Source organism: Peromyscus leucopus, chromosome 7 (assembly GCF_004664715.2).
Source record: "Peromyscus leucopus breed LL Stock chromosome 7, UCI_PerLeu_2.1, whole genome shotgun sequence".
Taxonomy (NCBI): domain Eukaryota; kingdom Metazoa; phylum Chordata; class Mammalia; order Rodentia; family Cricetidae; genus Peromyscus; species Peromyscus leucopus.
The window spans coordinates 40,530,053-40,550,770 of NC_051069.1; the positions used below are offsets into that span (position 1 = coordinate 40,530,053).

The following is a 20,718-nucleotide window of genomic DNA, read 5'->3' on the forward strand; positions in this document are numbered from 1 at the left end:
AAAGCCTATTGTGAAACCACTACACGCTTGAGTTCCAAGATACAGAGAAATCCAGCTGGAAATGATCTGTAAGGTTCTTGCTAGCTAGCTCTCATGTGGTAGAAGCTGTTATGCAGGACTGGGGGGGGGGGACATCACCAATGGTTGTACCCAGCTGTGGACCCTGTGTGCCACGATACCAACCTGCCAGCCATGACACCCACTAGGAAAGTAGTGGCATGGTTGTTATGGGGATAGCCAATCAATTTCTAACTGGATTCAAGGCTGGCTCCATAGGAGAGAAATCATGCCTGTTACTGTAAACCTGGTCAGAAGCTGGGGAGGTTGTAAGACCTAAAGGGAACCTATTACGGTTGTTTTGCTAAATGGACATGTAGTCAATTGTCTCCTAAATATTTACATTTATACCGTAGATTCCTGCTGTTCTCAGTTTTGGTCAGAGAAGCTTTTCTTCTCATAGGGCAGCAGCTATCGCAGAGACTCTTAACTAGTCAAAGTGCTAAGAGACACTTGAGTGCTCAGTCCTAAACCTGTCTATATCACCGTCCCCTCCCCTGCTCTCCAAGGCTCTAGGAACATTGCTGAAGAGGGGCAAAGGATGGGAAACAGTGTTATGTAATGTTGTCCTGTGCACGTGCACAGCTACTGTGCTCATGAATTCACAGCAGCTGTGGTTACTTTGCAATCACAAGACACAAGATCCAGCCAATCCACATTCTAACATGGGTGTGGAAGGGGCTCATGGGCTCCATCCCTAATGAGGAGCTACTGGCAGTTAATAGATGCTGGCAGGGGAAGGAGTCTTTTTGGGTAAGCTGCCTGTGCTCCAGTTCAATCTCTTCTCATAGAAGATTACCAAGTCAATCTACAAAGACCAGCTCAGCTACACACTTAAGTCAACTTCTCCTATTAAAATTATAAAAAAGTAAGCATTAAAACACACAAAAGGCCTAACATTCACTGCTTACAAAGCTTTAACATTGTCTCTGGTCTTTGACTACTAAAGATGGAGTTCAGTGGTAGAGTGCCTGCCTAACATACATGGAAGACTCTTGGTTTTAACCCTAGCACCCTAAGAAAGTTGAAGCTACTAACATTCCACTGCCTATCACTTTGTCCAAGCAATGAAAGGGGAGGTGGGCAGAGGCAAAGACGTGCTGACTGCTCAAAATTCTCAGCAGAGTTTCTGAACCTTGGCACAACTGACATTTCTTTCCAGATAGTTCTGACAGGTAAGCAGGGGGGTTCTTCTACTCGTGAGCATATTAGAGAACTAATTACTCCAAATATAACAGATCTGGAAAACATTCCTTTCCCAGGCCAAATTCAGTATTTACAAAATCACATAGTTTGCAAAGTAGTGCTGAGGAAAACCGACACTTCAAGTCGCTGGCCCCAGACCTATATTCTGAATGTACCCTCTCCCTAGCAGAACAAGCCAAAATAAATTACCATGTTTCTTTGAATGACACTGCCACCAAGATTGTTGTAAAGTCTGAATAAAAGGACATCTGTAAGTATTAATTAAAGTATGCACTCAGTGAAAAGGAAAAATAAATTCACCTTTCAGGGTCAGCACTTTCTAACTAGTTTTATGAGAATACATTGCATGTTTTCCCACCTTAATGTATTTTAATCTCTTACAAATACTTTAGAATGACCATTTCAAGGAGAGATGCCCTCCCACCTCTTACCCCTCGCCACCTGCAGCAGGCCAGCTGGCCCTGGGGTCATGAAAGTGGGAGAACTGGCCCTATCCCTCACCAGCTGCAGCACTCAAGAGAGCAGGCCCTGAATCTCACCTGGGCAGCACAAAAGAGCTGACCCTGATGGTGTGGGTGTGGGTGAGCTGGCCCCAAGGGTCTGAGAGCAGGAGAACTGGCCCTGCCCCTTGCTGCCTACAGCACTGGGTGAGTTAACCAGGGCAGTGCTGGAGAGCTCACTCTGATGTTGAGGATGCAGGAGATCTGGAGGGCTGACCAACCCAGCTACCACTCGGACCCAGAACCAGGGCTATGAGTTGGCCCAGGCCAACATCCACCCCATCTATGATGAGCTGGAGCATGTGAAGGGGCCAGTCCTGCAGACCCAAAGCTGCAGATCTCCATGACACAGGATAACAACAGCATATCCAAGAAGAGTCCTAGTAAGGGCCTAGTATTAATAGTATAGCAGAAGCCAGAGGCCTTGAACCAGACCAATGACTCATTGCAATGAATACTTCCAAGTAAAGATGCATGGACTAAAGGATATTCTGTGTGAGTCACTGTGTCTGTCACACTACAGCTTCCATGACAAGATTTTTCTTTAAAATTTTATTTTACTGTATTGGGTGGGGGGAGCAGGTTGCAAGGGCAGATATGAAGGGATGGGGAGATGAATGGGATCAGGATGCATAATGTGAAATCCACAAAGAATCAATAAAAAGTTTTTTTAAAAATGACTATTTCAGGCAAATATGACTGTAATAATCAAATATAAAACCAACCAAAGGAGGAAAGCAATCAATATAGAGCTAACATATAGAATCAAGTTTCAAGATGTTAGATCAACTGTCAAATCTCATTAAACAATCATTTATTTTGTATTAAATATGCTTTATATTCAGTCAAAAAATAAAAAGACTATATAATGAAAATTAGGATAGCAATGTTCTAAAAAAAAAGAAAAGAAAATAAAAAAAGGAGGAGGAGGAGAAGCAAGAGGAAAAGAACTGGCAGAATGCCCTAAATCTGGAGGTGATTTGTGGGGGGAAATAGTGTAAGGAACACAATTTGGGTTAGTAGAGAGAATATACCAAAAAAAGAGTCGAAGGAATGGAGTTCTAGTTTCAGCTGGCCTACTTGAGAGAGAATGTGTTGCTAGACAAGTGCTTAACCTGGATTTATTTCCTCATTAATAAGGAGAAGAAGGGAGAAAAAAAACACTTTGACAGCTCTAACATTGTCAAGTGTCACACACACACACAAAAAGATTCATTTAGAATGCCTTTAAGGTTGTACATAAGATACCTGGTACTATGAGACTTGTACAGTCACATATCAGCCCGAAGGGAGGTTTCCTAGCCTTTAACACCTTATGAAACATAACAGAAATGACAGTACTGGTGCAGGCACCCTGGGGTAAATAGGTCATGCCACTGGAGTCCAAATATGATCAACCTAGTTCTTGCTAGTCTGCCCCTGCCAGTCCTCACTGAAGACTGGGGAATCATCATTTCTGACCTATCTGTGTACACTCAGCACATTGCTTGAGCCACCGTTAGAACACCCTTAAGTAAAGCACCAGGTCCAACCGGGGGCAGTCCCTAGTAAATGACTCTTGCAAACAAGTTAAAGTCCACAGTCTGAGTAGGACAGATCAGTACCCCCTTGGACTTAATCAACTGGGACTCTTGTCCTGGACCTCAGGCTTTAAAAAGCCCTGCACCATGCTGAGAGTGGTAGCACACCCCTTAATCCCAGCACTTGGGAGGGAGAGGCACGCAGATCTCTGAGTTCAAGGCTAGCCTGGTCTACAGAGTGAGTTCCAGAACAGTCATGGCTACAAAGAGAAAACCTGTCTTGAAAAAACAACAACAAAAGTGTACCAGCCCTTCCTCTGGCTACACTGCTGTGGGGCCAGCAGCTCTTAGGACCTACAGAATGTGTCCATATGCAACCTACATGCCTTCCCCTAGATTAAGACCCCAGAACTCCACTCCTACGGCCAGTGTTTGCCCAGGCCTCTTCATGAGCTCGTTCTCTCGGGGCACCAGTATGTGCAGCCCTCGACCAAGGGCTGACAAAAGTGCTGCTGTGTGAGTCTGGGCTGCAGCGCTCACACTGTGCCCATGGCCTGGCCCAGGAGGCCAGAGAAGAGGGATGTCAGCTCAGAGGCGAGTTCCCTGCACTTCATCATGCTCTCAAGCAGAACTCGGCAATCTGAATCTCTAACCCTGATCCAAGTCACTGTAAGGCAGGCAATGGGGCTCCACTCTCCGTGAGCTTGATTTATTACTTCAGATTTCAGACATTCAGCAAGACGACTTCCCCGGAAATGTTAGGTATGGACTTAGAAACACGTCTAAAGACATTGTTATATGAGGAATGACTGAAGGAAAAACTACATTTAGCCTGGAAAGGGAAAGGCTACTAAGAAGACAGACTAGAACAGCCATCTTCCACAGGGCAGCTCAAGAGCTATCCCATGAAAACTACAGACCTGTGTAATAGTGGAGATGCAGGGAGCTGTGCGCTAACGTAGAAAGATGAGGGTTTGGTTGGCTGGTTTTTAACTTTTTTAAAAAACTGTCGGGGAGGGAGACTGGGGAGATGGCTCACCAGTTAAGAACACTGGCTGCTCTTCCAGAGGACCCAGACTGGATTCCCAGACCCCACATGGTGGCTCACAAGCATTCTTAACTACAGTTCCAGGGGATCTCCTGCCCTCTTCTGACCTCGGCATGCATCGGGCATGTAAGTGGTGCATATACATGCATGCAGACAACACACACATACATAAAAATAAATTCTTTTTTATAAATAAAAATAAAAAAAAATCTGGTCTGGTGGACTGGAAAAATTGCTTAGCGAATAAAGTATCTGCTATGCAGACTCAAGGACCTAAGATTGGAGCCTCAACACACAATGAAAAAGCTAAACATGACAGTGTGTGCTTATCTGAGCTCCAAGTTCAGTGAAAAACCCTGTCTCAAAAAATATGGTGGGGAGTGGTAGAAAAGACACCAATTCTGGACCTCTGGCCTCCAAGTGCAGGCGCGCGCACTAACACACCACACACACACACACAAATATCGATCTGAGGAAACCCTAAACCAGGCATGATGGTTCATACCTGTCGTCTCCCTGCACTTTAGAGGAGGACACTGGAGGATCACAAGATTAGCCTGGGCTATGTAAGGAAATCCAGGGTAGCCTGGACTACAAAGTGAAAGCCTATTTTAAATTCTACCCTCTCTCAACAGAAAACAAACCCTTGCTCTTTGAGCTTCTGGAGAATACGATTATAAACTAAATCCATAACCAAATAAAAATAATATGAAAAAGACAAAATGAGATGAGATGGAAGAATATGAAATGGAGATGATTGCATATATATTACAATGGCCTCTGGTGGAAAAGAAGGCAGACATACATAGATCTGGTGGGGGTTTTGTTGTTGTTGTTTTTTGTTTTGTTTTGTTTTGTTTTGTTTTGTTTTGTTTTGTTCTATGGATTGAACCTAGGGCCCCATGGCCCTAGCTCTTAAAAACAGCACATTTTAATTAAAGGGAACAGCAAGCAAACATACCAAAGAAAGTATGTGTGTTTACTTTACTGGGGTAGGAAAAATGAGTATCACCCACCTATCACAACAGCAAAAATCAATGAGGGTGACACCACCAAATGCTGACACAGATATACAATAGGGATCCTCATTCACTGCTAGTGGAAATGTAAAATAGTAATGGCCACTTGTGAAGGGAGTTAGACAGTGTCTTGCAGAACTAAACATAAACTAAACCTCTTACCATACGATCCTAACAACTGTGCTCTGTGGCACTGCTCAAAAAGAGTTGAAAATAGATCTACATAAAACCTGCACATGGGTGTTTATAGCAGCTTTATTCACAATTGCTAAATCTTGGAAACAACCAAATTATCCTTTAGCAAAGGAATGCATAAATGAATTGTGGTGCATCCAAACAATGGAGTATTATTCATTGCTAAAAAGAAATGAGCTATCAAGCCACAAAAATACACGTAAGAACCTTAAATACATTACTAAGTAAAAGAAGCCAATATGAAAAGGCTACATTAGGCTGGAGAAATGGCTCTGTGGTTAAGTGTACTGGCTGCTCTTTCAAAGGACCCAGGTTCAATTTTCAGCACTCACATGGCAGCTCACAAGTGTAACTCCAGGATCCAACACCCTCACACAGATTTACATGCAGACAAAACACCAATGCACATAAAATAAATTTTTTAAAAAAGAAAGAAAGAAAAGGCTACCTTAGAGCTGGAGAGATGGCTCAATGGTTAAGAGCATTTACTACACAAGTGTAAGAATCTGAGTTTGTATCCCAGGCTCCACATTTTTCAATAGGTGGATGGATGGATGGATGGATGGATGGGTGGGTGGATGGATGTTGGGCATGGCCACATACAGGCCAACAACCCCAGTGCTCTGGGAGGCATAGATAGGAATATTGAGTATTGTTGAAGTTTCTTGGCTGCCAACTTAGCTCCAGATTCAGTGAGACCCTGTCTCAAAGGAATAAGGTGAAGAAGATACCCAATACTCTCCTCTGCCATCTACACATGCACAGGTACACACACCCATGCACATACACATGAGCATACAACAGATATAAACATGTGAGCACACACACAAATATTCTCCCACTGAAAGAAAAGGGGGTGAGGTTACACAGTACATGATTTTAACTATAAGACGTTTTTTGAAAAAGTCAAAACTATGAGAACAGTAAAAAGACATGCAGCTATTAGGGAGAGATAAATATGCAGATAAACATGCAGACACAGAGGACTTTTACAGTCATGATACTATTCTGTATGGTACAATGGTGAATACATCATTCATTACTATTTGTATGCCAATAATCCCTGAACTTTTGGATGATGTGTTGGTATAAGTTCACAAACTGTGATAAATGTACCACACTGGAGCTGTAAATAATGGGATTGGGAGACGGGGGAATCGAAAATTTGTATGGGACATTTGTGACCACTTACTCTGCTTTGCTATGAACCTAAAAATCTGTCTACATGGCTCGGAGTAGAGTGCTTGCCTGGCAAATATAATCCTTAGATCCTAAGCTCAGCTTCACTAAATAAGACTGATTGATGGATTGACAAATTAAATAAAGTCTTTTTAAAAGAAGGAGGAAAATCACTGTGACTTCAATATAATGACCAAGAGACAATTGAGGAAGAAGTTGGGGATCAGAGGATGTGCACAGACATGCTTGACTAGAGATTACTGTTGAAACTGTTTTATATACTGTAGGATGCTTAGCAGATCCAGACCTCAATATGCTAGATGCCAGTCACAATTCCCAATCTGTCCCTAAACACTACTTAATGTCTCCTATGGATTCCTGGATAGATAAACACTAACACAGGTCAGGCTAAAGGTTTTGCTTCTATGTTAAAGTTTTATGATTTGCCTAGTGTACTGGAACCACTCAATAGGAGAATGTTAAGATCTGACTAACATTTACTATTACTTTGGCCCCTCTGTGAGGAATGTAAGGAGGAGGACAGAGCCCAGAGCAGAGGCAGAGAAACTGTGGGCAAGTTTCCAGCAGAGAAAGTAGCTTGGCCTACATTGTAAACAGTGAAAGAAATTAAGATGGAGTCAGGACCAGACTGTACTGTGACAGTTGAACTTCATGAGCCTTAATGTGAGATAAAGAGAAAAGGTCAAAGGTGACCCCAGGGGTTTTGGTCTTCAGAGTGCATGTATGATAATGCCATTTACTGAGACAGGGAAGACATGAAGGGAGAGGAAGAAGTGGAGCAAAGGAAGCCAGTCTTGTTCTGCCCATGCTGTCCTCAGAGGTATCCCCCAGAAACCCAGAAAGAGACATGAACTAAGATGAATCGAGCACTTAAGGGGTGTGGTGGTTTGAATGAAAATGGCCCCCAGAAGCTCACAGGGAGTGGCATTAGGAGGGGTGGCCTTGTTGGAGAAAGTGTGTCACTAGGATGGGCTTTGAGGTTTCAAAGGCTCAAGCCAGGCCCAGTGTCATTCTGTCTTCCTGCGGCCTGCTGATCCGGATGTAGAACTCTCAGCTCCTTCTCCAGCACCATGTCTGCCTGCACTCCCATGATCAGAATGGACTAACCCTCTGAACATGTAAGCCAGCCCCAAATTAAATGCCTTCCTTTATAAGAGTTGCATGGTCACGGTGTCTCTTCACTGCAATAGAAACCCTAAGACAAGGGGGGAGGGACATGTGATTCAAGTGACCTCTAAACCATAAAAACAGGTGAGTCACTTGAGAGCCACAGGCATTCCAAATTCTTAAGCAGGAATAAGATGACAGAAAAGGCCATATAAATCTAAAACATGGCTGCTGGAGGTAGCCAGAGTGAAATGTCAGTGAGATGCAGAAGCTAACCTGTCAGGATGCAGGTGAGTACAGGATCCCAGTTTCAGGGCCTGGAGATGTAGCCCTGTGGTAGAGTTCCAGCCTTTTATGTGTGTGGTCTGGCTTGTATCCCAGGAATCGAAAAACAAATAAATGAGTAAAAATCCTTTCTCTCTATTTTGTTGAAATAGAATCTCTCTTTGTGGCCATGGTTGGCCTGGAAATCATTAGACAAGCAGGGCTCGAACTTGTGACAATAATGTCTCTGTCTTCTAGATGTTATGACCATAGATGTTTGACACCATATCTAGCAAAAATTGGGGGGGGGGTGATACATACATACATACATACATATATACATACATACATATCCAGGATCCTGTATGTACCAGCCTGCCTTCAAACTAGCTATGAAGCCAAGGATGAACTCTTACTCCAGATCCTCCTTTCTCCACCTCATGAACACTGGGGTCAGGATCAGAGGTATGTGCCACTTATGCCCAAGTTGTTTAGCACTGGGGATCTAACCCAGAGCTTTTTATATATATACTGGGCAGGCACTCAACCAACTGACTGATCTACATCACCAGACTAAAATGTATCAAAAAAAAAAATTATCAGTGGGATAGTGGAACAAGATCATGAATAAATGAAGCCAAAGAAAATCAAGTGAAAAAGGAGAATCAACAAATGTAAACAACTCTTCAAAATTTCTGCTCAAAAAGAACAAAGCAATTGGGCAGCAGAAGAAAGGCTAAGGTAAAAGCAAAGATGGTTTAAAGCAGGTGACTTATTCAATTAAGATAACAATGACTGGAAAGGAAAATGTTATTCCTCTTATACTATCCACCTAGAGAAAATGAGCAGTCCCAAGCTAGACCATGACACTACTGCAAAAATTATCAGGGACCTATATTATTTATCCACTGCCCTCAAAGGCAAAGCTCTCAGCTACAAGGTTGAATAGTATGTCCCAGCACTGTGTTAGCATGATACATTCTCATCCACAAAAAGGAAGAAGAGGAAGTGGAAGGCAATTAGCTTCCTCTCTAAGGCCATGACCTAGATATCACACACACACCACTTCTGTTCCCATCCATTTAACCAGAACTGAGTCACATGTCCATGCCTAGTAATCAGAAAGAGACTAGGAAATGTAGTCACGAGCTGGGTAGACATGTGTCAAGATAAAACCTGAGGGAAGCTGAAGGAATGGCATCTATAAAACAACTAGTTACCAGACTTGCCAGCAGCATGCCCATGTGTGCCTAAAAGAGGCAGGCCGGGAAAGAAAGACTGGAAAACTAAGAAAGAAGTAGCTGCAGATGGAAGCTGAGAAGGTAAGAAGACCTGTGCTTTAAACTGTGTCAGGAACAGGGTCCCTGTGGTCTCTAGTTGCGACTCACAGGCCTCCCTCTTCAGAAAAAGGCTGCCCCTTCCACGTACTTCTAGGAAATTAAAATATGTAAAACAGGTAACTTCTGGGGCTGGGGAGAGAACTCCTTAGGTAAGAGCATGTGTGGTGTATTCGTGGACTCATGCCTGAAACCCCAACTTTAAGGAACAAAGACGGGCAGATTCTTCAAGTTTGCTGGCTAGCCAGGCTAGCCAAAATGACAGACAAGCTTCGGGGCCAGTGAGAGACCCTGTCTCAAGGAATAAAAGTCCTCCTCTGACCCCTGGATACAAACAGGTGGTCACAAATACCACACAAGAGTAAATAAATGTGGTAGTTTGAATGAAAATGGCCCCATTCGCTCAATGGGACTGGCACTATTGAGAGGCATGGCCTTGTTAGAGTAGGTACTGGAGGAAGTATGTCACTGGGGGTGGGCTTTGAGGTCTCAGAAGCTCAAGCCAGGCCTAGTGCGTCTCACTCCCTTCCTGCTGCCTGTGGATCCAGATGTAGAACTCTTAGCTCCTTCTCCAGCACCACATCTGCCTGCATGCCACCATGTTTCCCACCATGACAATAATGGACAAAACCTCTGAAACTGTAAGCCAGCCCCAATTAAATGCTTTCCTTTATAAGAGTTGCCGTGGTCATAGTGTCTCTTCACAGCAATAGAAATCCTAATTAAGACAATGAGTAAATAAATAAAAAAAATTTAAAAAAGCAACTTCCTTCTAATATGGCCTGGACTGAGCAGTTTTCATTTAGGTATTAATAAATTCATTCAGAGCTGCTACTTCTCAGCCAAGAAGAAAGTAACCAAATTTCAGAATGGGGGAGGGGATTAGTACAGGTCAGCCTGCACATATTCAATAATGCAGGCCACAAAACAGCCTCATTCCACTGTCTTCTTCCTTGTGTTTTTGAATACTCCTCCTAACATAGCTCCCTAGGGCAGAGACTCCAAGACACTTTTCCTCTCTATTTTCCACTATAATAGCATCACACAAAATCTGTAGGTGTACCTGATAGCTACTGATAAGGGAGATTTTGTTTCCCTCATTCTGGGGTGAAGACTACTACCTACTGAACGTGAAGGACTACAGATACAGCAAGATACAACTAGTCAGGTTCCCCCTTGGAAAGGTAAACAGAAAATGGGCAAGTGCAAGATGAAACAAAGGTGAGACACAGAAACTGAGAACACAGCTCAACCTTCAAGCACCCCACACACATGGGGGAGGAGGGGAGGTGAAAAAGAATTTTGGGTCAAAAAAGGACTTCAGAGACTTCCAATCTGACCTCTCCTTTTGTATCTGAAGAAAACGAATCTGAGAAACAAACCATGTACTCAAGGTCACAAACTGCTGACAGCAGGGTCAAAACAATGCCTAGGTTCCCCAGCTTTGGGTTCCAAACTCCTTTCCCTGGAAAAGTTGCTTCACTGGCGGGGAGGGGTGCCAGTGACTCTGTTTCATACTCTGGGTAATTACTGAACTTACAGACACCTTCAAAACCACCGAAAATGTTCATCGGCAGAGTCCTCTGATCGTCCACTTTTGCAATGAAGAGAGGCGCAGGGGCACAGTCAGATGATCTGCCCAGGATGAAGGCTGGGCCACAGAAAATAGAGATCTTACTATTTCAGACAATGATGGACCGTCTACTGCAGTTATCACCCAGCATATGCTTACAGACAACCTGAATCCAGTTTAACATGGCAATGCTCCTTTGTTTTCAATGTATACCATCTCTACAAGAGCCGAGATTAACGTGATACAGCATTTAAGCAAAGCTAGCAGGCTGGAGAGATGCCCTAGCCGTTAAGAGTTCACAGTCCAGAGAACCCCTTAAAAGATCCCAGCACCCTCATCAGGCGGGTCATAATGTCTGTCTTCAGCTACAGGGGATGCAATGCCTTCTTCTGACCTCTGGGGCACCCACATATGTGGCATACATATAAATAAAAATGAAAAAGGAAGAAAAGCTAGCTAAAGAGTGGCCATAAGCCAAATAATGAGTTATTTCTGAAAACACAATGTTACATTCACTTTGAATATCCTAGTTCATGTCTTTCACGTGAGAAAGGAAAGCAAACGCCCTACTTCTCACTTAATTCTGCCTATCTCACAGTGCGTTCCTTTAAATACCAAGGAAGAGCCCTTGTCCAGCTATACTGTGCAACTGTAATTACTTTATCAGATCCCACACTTTAGTCCCTCAGGGGATATTTCTGTTCAACCTTCATCTGTTAGGTTTTGTTGGGGTTTTATCTGAAGAGAGAACATCACCTCACCGTAGGCCTCTCCATTTGTCAAATGCTACTTTTGCAGAGTGCTGACCAACTATGGGAGACCCCTCCACCTCTAACCAAGGGCAGAGTAGGAACTTAACCACCTCCTCGACCTCCCCTGGTTCATCTCACTTCATCGAAGGCTCATACAAGGCTAGGCAACCACCCAATTTCCAGGACTGCAAGAGCCACAGTGACCCCAATTCTGTTTTGTTTAACTGTCAGAACAATGGCCTCCTTCTCTTTGCTCACTCTTCCATTGGGATGAACACTAAACAAAACAGCATTTGAGATGCACATCCTATTTCTGAAGTGTAAAATAATTTAAGCCAAATACTTGAGAAAGCAGTTTAATATCAAAGTCTCTAAACAGTAAAAATAAATAAATAACTTTTATTATTTTAATTCCAAAGAATTAAATGTTAGGAAAATGCTGCTGTGAATCCTAAGAGCTGGGATACAGCACACACACAGGGACAGTTATCTTCCCTGGCCTAATTAAAACAGGTCTTTCTCACACATCTTTCCTTAAAAAAAAAAAAAAAAGCCAATACCAAAATAGAAGTGGTATTTAAATTCACCTGAGGGTATTGCTAGGAAATTATCAAGCAGGACCTCTGAAAAAAAGAGATGTAGCTTCCCCCTTTCTCTTACTTATGTATATATATATTAATAAGTATTTAATAAATATATATATTACAATATTAAGGACATAGTTCAAATTACTTATCATTAGTTGTTAACTAAACTAATTAGTTTCAGTAAAAGAGAAAACTCCACAAAATTCCAAGTAGCATAACACTCAAAGAGAAAAAAAAAAAACTATAATATGAACTCAAAACTATGACAGTATTTTAGACTAGAACTTACAGCCACCACGTTCACTTACTTAGTGCTTGCTCTTTACTCAGTATCGGATCAAGACGTGACAAGCACCTCTCATTTAATCCCAGGACAGCTTCCTACGGTAGACAGTAACTGGACAATTTCCCAGTTATGATGGAGGCACCCACATCACCAAGACAGGAGCTCCGGCAGGACCAGAGGTTTTTAATATCACAATGGATAGATACAGGTCTATCTGGTAAAAGTAAAATTCAGTGCTTATCCACAAGTCAGGACTTTGTGAGGCTGTGACAGGAAGCAACACCTGTGCTAATTACAGCAAAAAATGTCAAGTCCTAAATAAGGGGTTGACAAACTTTTTCTGCAAAGGACTTGGTGATAAAGATTTTAGGGTTTGCCAGATGCACTGCCTCCAGAAATACTCAGTTCTACTGCTGAATGCCAAGCTGGCCATCAATAGTACTTAAATAATAATGTTTTCTTATGGTACTACGGATCAATCCCAGGGTCTTACTGGAGCTAGAACAGGGCTCTATACTTGAAACACTGAGTGATATCCCCAGCTCCCAGTATTTTTTCTTTTTTAATTTTTTAACCATTTAAAACTGTTAAATTACTCTTAGCTCATGAGTCATTCAGGCTTGTAGTCTGCACTGTGCCAATCCCAGCCTAAATAATGCAAAGAAGCTGGAGAGAGGGCTCCATCAATAAAGTACTTACCATGTAAGCATGAGGACCTAAGTGCAGATCCCCAGAACACACATTTTTTTAAAAAGCCTAGCATGACGGCCTACACGTGCAATCCCGGTGCTGGGAAGGTGGAGACAGGCAGACGGATCCCTGGATTCACCAACGTGCCAGTCTAGTCTATCTGGTAAGCTCCAGAAACAAGATAAATGGTTCCTGTGGAATGATACCTGAGGCTGACCTCAGTCCACCATACACACATGTACACCATCATAAACATATTCACACACATGAATGCAGACAAACACAAAATTTGTTTCCTCAGAGTGCTAGGGATCAAAGTCTGGGCCTTCAACATGCCAGGCAAGCACTCTACCATTGCATATCTAGTCCTATAAAATATCTTTATGACTTACAAATGCTTACCTGTAAAATTCTTGCATATTTTGAATACTCTAAAGAAGCCCAAAGTCTCCATAAACTTAACCTTTCTGAGAATAACTAAAAATTCTCAAAAGTCCAAAAATGTATTTATTGCATAGGAATCTCCTCAAAAATAAGTACCACAAAAGCTTAGAACTGAAAGAAATCTAACATGTCCTTGTTTGTTATCTACATTCTGTAAATCACTTTTAAAATATGTGCCAAGGACTGGGGATAAAGCTCAAAGATAGAACACTTATTTACCTAGCATGCATGGGTCCCTGGGTTCAATCCCTAGCACAACAAAAAATATCAAATTAATAAAACAGTTTGCCAAGCCAATTTGCCAGGTAAGACCGGGATGTATGTAACACTGTCCATATGTAATAACAGTGCTGCCTTACTCATAACAGGTTTTACAAAGCATTTCCACATACTTTCTATCACGGGACGCTTCACAGCTACATAAAAGGATAATACAAGCTTTCCTACACCTATTTTAGATAGAAATAAAAACAGGTCCTGAAATGCCAATTAAGCCCAAGTAGGGTACAATGCCACTAAGCTACTGTGCTGCTCGGTTTTATTTTCTCAACTTGACACAAGCGAGAATCAACTGGGAAGAGAGAACTTCCACTAAAGAACTGCCTCCATCCAAGTGCCTGCAGACATGTCTGCGAAGCCATTTTCCTAACTAAGGACGGTGGAGAGAGGGTCTATCCCACTACATGCAATGCCACCACTGGGCACGTAACGTAGTCCTGGGTTTTATCAGAAAGAAGATGAAAAAAGGAAAGAAAATGAAAAAAGAGAGAAGATGAGCAAGCCAGGAAGCAGCATGAAGCAGCATTCTTCCCACTATCACCTCTGCTTCAGGCCCTGCTTCCTTCATGTTCCTGCCCTCCTCCAGTCCCTCAGTTATGGACTTCACAGCCTTTCCTCTCTCCAAGTCGGTTTTCACCAGTGTTTTATCACAACAACAGAAAAGTAACTAGAACAGATACTAAGTACCAAAACCAAAGCCATGACCTCTCTTCAAGTCCACTTGCATCTTGACTACTTCCATGGATACCAAATAACATGTTTTTTGGTTAAACCCTTACAATTCCCAAGGATGTTGGTCTTAGCCTTTAAAGATACTATGTTTAGTTCATCTCATTTTCCTTTTGCTACAGTCTTAGGAAGAAAACATCTGCTAGTTCCTGACATTTATTAAATTCATCTATAGGCAACAGTGAGTCTATATATACTGTGCAGATAATATGCCCAGTCGGTTTGGAAAATCATCCAATGGAGGTTGAAGATGCAGCTAAATTGGTACAGTGCTGGCCTAGCATTCATGAAGCTCAATATAAATGGGTCTAGTGATATGCCTTTTAACTCTAGGACTTGGGAAGTGGAAAGAGGAGAATCAGAATTTGATGGTCAACCACAGCTTACATATCAAGTTTGAGGACAACCTAGAATCCCTGAGACCTTGTCTTAGGCAATGAAGAAAAAAGTCATCCAGAGAGGAAAAAGCAACAATAAAACCATCTTCAGTATAAGAGAAAAAGAGACAATGAAAAAGAAAGAAGTAGAAATGAATGTATTGCCATTGAAGTCTCGGTCCAACTGTGGCTAAGCTTCTGGTGATTGAAAAATAATGTGGGGTTGGGAGAAGGAAATAAAAGGAACATAACTACTACTGGAATTCAAACCGACATCAAAGGCTCTAATGACAGCTGAGCCTGCCTTGCTGGTTCTTAGCCTCTCCCTCGGAAACAAAACTGTTATATAACTGACCAAGGTTCTTCAACTAACACTTCCTCTCTGTCCCACATACATCTTTTGTCCCCACTGCGTCACCCTGCCCCCATCTCCACAGGCAGGATCATAAGCAATCTGGGCTGCCACCATAGCTACAGCTGGACAAGCCTCTGTCCAAAGTGCTGCTTTATTCCAGGGACTGCTGCACAGACCACGGTAAGAAGAGATTAACTGGCTTAAGCACAGTTCCAGCCTCACACCGTTACAGATTACTTGCTCTGAAGAGCATCACCGCCATGTCCAACTTTAGGATGAATCAGACTCCAGACATTCCTGCAAATGGAAATCACATCGTCATCACACCTCATCTTCACAAACAACCCCATGAAAAAGAATATACAGTAGGACTCTTGAAAAACTCTGCGGATGTGCTGTGGCAAATTGCTGCTTCTACTGCCTTCCCACTCAAGGCCAAGGAACAAATGTGGACTCTGACTTCAATTCACTCAGTAATGAAAAAAATGCATTCATGAACCACAAACATCATTACTCAAAAATATTCCAACAAATCCAGTCACTGAATCAAACTAGCAGTTTGTGGACTCTAAGAGCCAGTTACTACAGGCACCGTTTGCCTTTTCTTTTTCCAATAGAAGCACACAAATAAAGGCAATGTTTACAGAAGCAATCACCGTATCAGAAAAGTTCTGCCCATTCAGACGCACTTAGAAGGTCTCAATCTGTGCCAAATAAAATTCTGAAAGAATGGAAAATAAAAGGGATGCTTACAACAATGCCACGGCCCAGCTATCCATGTAGCATCATGCAGTGCCTCGAGCAGTTTACAGCTTGACTGTAATTCTGCATACGATCAAGATTATAATTATCCGAATTCTATTTCCTAAAGGATAGCTATGAGACCATCCCAAGCATCCTGAGATGGCCTCTTCCTCCCAGCCACCTTCTCTAAGCCTCAGCCGCAGGTGAGATACTAAATGGTCCAGACTAAAGCTAAGAAATCGGGTGACTTTCTCCCTACAGCGTCCTGTGCGCTGTGCACGAAACCTTTAACATAAATATTTACTCTAATCAACAAAATGGGAAACGCAGTACGCGGGGGGTGGCGGGGGAAATCAAGGGGAAAAGGGAGGCACTAAGTCACCACTACCGTCCAACTGTAGCATCAACTTCAACCAATTAGGATGAGAAGGGAAACTCCACCGGAGTCCCAGGGAGACGAGGACCGCTGGCTCCGCTGCCCCAACGCGCACCAGGGCTCCTCTGGCAGCCTCCGGGGTCCCCGGGGAGGCGCGCGGTTGCCGGCCTCGGCCTCGGGCGGGAAGCGCCGCAGCAGGCCCGGAGGCCGTCGGAATGCCCGGTTTGCCGTGGGATGAGAGCGAGAGGTGGCGGGCACGCTGTGCCGTCGCCCTGGGGGAGGCGGGAGAGACCCGAGATGCCCCCAAGAGCATCCGATCGCAACGTGCACGTCCAGAAGCACCGGTGCCGGCCAAGCCAGGAGGCCCCGCAGCCCTGCCCGCCGCGCGGCCCACGTCAGCGGCGCCCCCGGCCAGCCCGCCCGCCCGCCTGGCCGCCCGCGCCTTACCGAACCCCGCGGCCCCGCCGCGCCGCCGCGGCGTCGCTACGCGCCGCTCTCCGCTCCGTGTCTGCCCTCCGCGGGCTGGGCCCGCCGTCCTCGTCCGCCGCCGCCGCCGCCGCCGCCGCGCTTAGCGCCGGGCCGCCCAGGGCCGCCGCGGGGGCTCGGCCGGGCGCCCCCCGCGCCAGCGCCTCATCCCGCCTCGCCGCCCCGTCAGGCGCGGGGGCGCCGGCTGCGGGCCGCGGCCTCGGGTCGGCACCTCCGGCGCGCGGCGCGCTCCCCTCCCGAGGCCGCCTCGACCCCCGGGCCGCCGCTGCGCGCTGCAGAGCCCCCTCGCCCGCACGCCTCGGGCCGCCCCCGCCCGCTGGTCCGCGCCCGCTCGGCCTCCGCCTCCAGCGCTCCGCCTCCTCTGCACCCGCGACGCGCGCAGCGGGAGAAGAGGCGCGCCGCCGCCGCCGCCGCGGGCACGAGCACGCGCGAGGAGGGAGCAAGGAGCGCGCGCACGGCTGCCTCGCGCTTCGCGAGGCCTCGCCTGCTGTTGTCCCGGGAAAGCATGTGCACTGCAGGGGGTGGGGGGGGCGCGGCTGGGGGCCGCTTGTGGTCGCGGTGGGGGGAGCTGGGGGCCGAGCTGCCGCCCCGGGTGCTTGCACTTGGGCTGTCCTCTCGGTCCCTGTGTCCTGCTAAGGTGCAAAGACTGCAAAGCCGCAGCAGGAAAAGGCATCCTCCGAGACTACGGCAGAGGCTTCTCTCCTCCCCCCTGCTGACCCCAGAATCCTGTCAGTGCACCGGGGAGGGGAGGGGGCGTTGCCGCCAGTCAGGAGATCCTCGACCCTTGCTCTCCGGCTGATTGGGGGCTAGACTGAACTCGCGCCGCTTTTATTTTGGAATTGAGGTGTAGGGTGCTTAAAAGTTCCCTCAGGTGGCTCCTTCATCCAGAGTTCTGGACCAGCAAATTGAAAGTGGTATAGCTGAGGAGAGGAAGGGCAAGAAAGGGTGCAAGAGTAGGGCACTTGGAGGCGCGTGGTTAAGACGACAAATCTGGAGGCAATGGAGGGACTCCCTGGGAACCCTCTGACTGGATGCCATTGCCCTTGATCCCCGCCCCCCCCCCCCGCCCCGGTTCTTTTGTTCCGCCTCCAAAGACTGTGCAGTGCTTCCACCTGCAACGACCATCAGTATGACAGAATGCAGGGAAGATAGCTGGATAGTCCACTGATTCTCCTCCACCGCCATCCTCCCCCCCCCCCCCCCACCCACCCCCCACTTTTTTTTTTCTTTTATATACCTTTTAGTCCTTCTGGCTTGTTCAGTCTCTTAATGTTGGGGGCAAGGGGAGCAGTTAACCTACGTAACTTGCTTTTACGTTCAAGCCTATTAATGCCAAATACTGCATCATCTAAATGTCACTGCAGTGATTGGGTCCACTCAGCATTTAGTCATTTCAGTGGGAGTCATTGAATGTAAAACATGGCCTTGACCGCAATTAGCTGAATTTCAAGGGCACATACGAACCAGGATCTCACCACATCCTGGAGAGAAATTAGAGAGTGAACATGTACAGTAATTCCTTTCCCCTGACAGTGTCAGTAAAACCACCGTCTCTTCAGGATAAAGATCCTACATGTTTTCTAGCGTAGACTCAGGAAAGCAGTGGGATGTGGAATTGCAGAGGCACAAACTGAGATGGGAACCATCAAGAAGCCATGTTTGGTAATTGCATCTCAGCAATTGGAAGAAGCACAAGCACTCGGGTCCTAAGGTAAATGAGGAACTCTGGAAACCTTCTGTAATTGGAAATTCTTTCTTTTTACCAAATCACAACTGAACTGCCCCTTTTGGTCACAGAGAGCAATGTCTGCCAGAGGCACAAGCACGAATCTGGTAACTCGTTTTGGTCCGGGGATTTGGTGAGCATCAAATGAAAACATTCTGTGATACCCAAGGAAGTCAAAGTGGAAGAAGTAGGTCACCACAGGAGGCAAGTTTTGCCCAAGGTCATATAGTATCTCAGCTACTCTCAGCTCAGATCCCCTCCCTCCACGGAGTCTGCATTCTATTCAGAAAGCCTTCACATGCTAAAGTTTTGCATAAGACCCTGAAATACCGAATGTTACATGGTTTATGATTCAGCATTGGGGTGGGGTGATATATAAAAGAGTTAGAGTTTATGTATACATTGGACGATACATTTTGCTTTAAATCCTCCCAAATGTTTTGGTAACTATGCCTTTATTTGTACTTTATCTAGTTCAAAGAAATAATAGATGCCAGGTGTTTTCCAAACACCAAAGATGTTTAGGCAAGTTCAAGGATTCTGATCCTCCTTTATCTGTTGTGAGCCACACTCCCTCCCCCTGGATAGAATCACCCAACTGTCCTCCTTGTCAGCGTTTATCATTGCTAAACCTGCATATAAGCCCGAGGCTTTGATCACTGGGCAGTTACTAGCCATCTGACCTTGGTGTTTTAGATGTTTATAATCAATTACCTCTGTCTTCCTAACACCCTCGGGGACTCAATATATAAATCACAAAAATTGCAACATTCCCTAAAAAGAAAAAAAGAAAAAAATCCATCCAACTATAAAATGGAGCTAAATGATAAGATTTGTTATCTATTTGTGACTTGCTTCAATATTTACAAGGTGAGGGGAAGAAAAAGGAGTGCATACTCCCCCTCTCTGAAACTGTTGGATGCCTCAGGCTGGCCTCCTTTCTCAGCCTTGGCACTGTCATCTTCCAGGAGGTGGCATCTGGGCTCACTCCCTGCATCTCAGAGCTGTTGCATTGCAGTCCCCTCTAGGCTGTGAAGCAGAGTCACAGTGCAGACGAGTGAAGGCAGCCAAAAGAGCAGCCTCACAGATGACTGCAACACTTACCTAACCTTGAGTTTTAGAAAGGGCCTGGGAATTGAGCAAGGGAGAGAAAGGAGCTTATGTGAATCCCAAAATTGAATGCTCAACAGCTGGCTTGAGACAAGCGAGTTGCTAAGAGTGGGCCAAGTTTAATAGAGAATTTTCCCAAACTGACAATTGACATTGCCTTGCTTATTTATTTTTTCTGGCCAGGAGGCCAGCTCCATATTACATCCCCATTCTAAAAGGGAGCGAGTAACAAAGGAACCTTTGTCAAAAGATTTGCTCTCAGCCAGGCAATGGTAGCCCATGCCTTTTATCCCAGAACTCAGGAGGTAGAGGCAGGCAGATCTCTGAGTTCAAAACCAGCCTGGTCTACAGAGCAAGTTCCAGGACAGCCAAGGTTACACTGTCTTGAGAACTTCTGTCTTGAAAAAAACAAAAGCAAAAAAAAAAAATTCACAATCTGATGTAATATTCTCCTAGCTATTGGGCAACATTTTAAGGAACACGTGGAGTCCTCTTGTCTGGGGTTTGACAAATCTGGATATATTTGAAATGATAAGCTTTTCATCTTCTTGCCCTATCACTTCCAGTTTATTAGCCTCTGCCACAATAATTTATAGTTTGGGCTTCCTCACCAATGTGGAAATCTTACTTCTTCTCCCACACGGGTTTTTCTTTCTTTCCTAAACCTTGGTGCCAGCTGCACCTGTCTGCGTGTTTGCTTTTGAATCATTCCTTTGTCATCGATGCTGTCCTCTAGTAGTCTAAATGTTGA

The 20,718-nt window shown here is 45.0% G+C and overlaps 1 protein-coding gene across 1 annotated transcript in view; it reads right to left on the minus strand.

Annotated features, from left to right (window-relative positions):
- The window catches only part of Arhgap32 (Rho GTPase activating protein 32), a 234,977-nt gene extending 217,791 nt beyond the window's left edge, over positions 1 to 17,186 (minus strand). Inside the window, 1 exon segment of the mRNA XM_028879075.2 lies at positions 17,093 to 17,186. The gene's annotated coding sequence lies outside the window, so the exon portion shown is untranslated.
- Between the last annotated feature and the right edge of the window lie 3,532 nt (positions 17,187 to 20,718).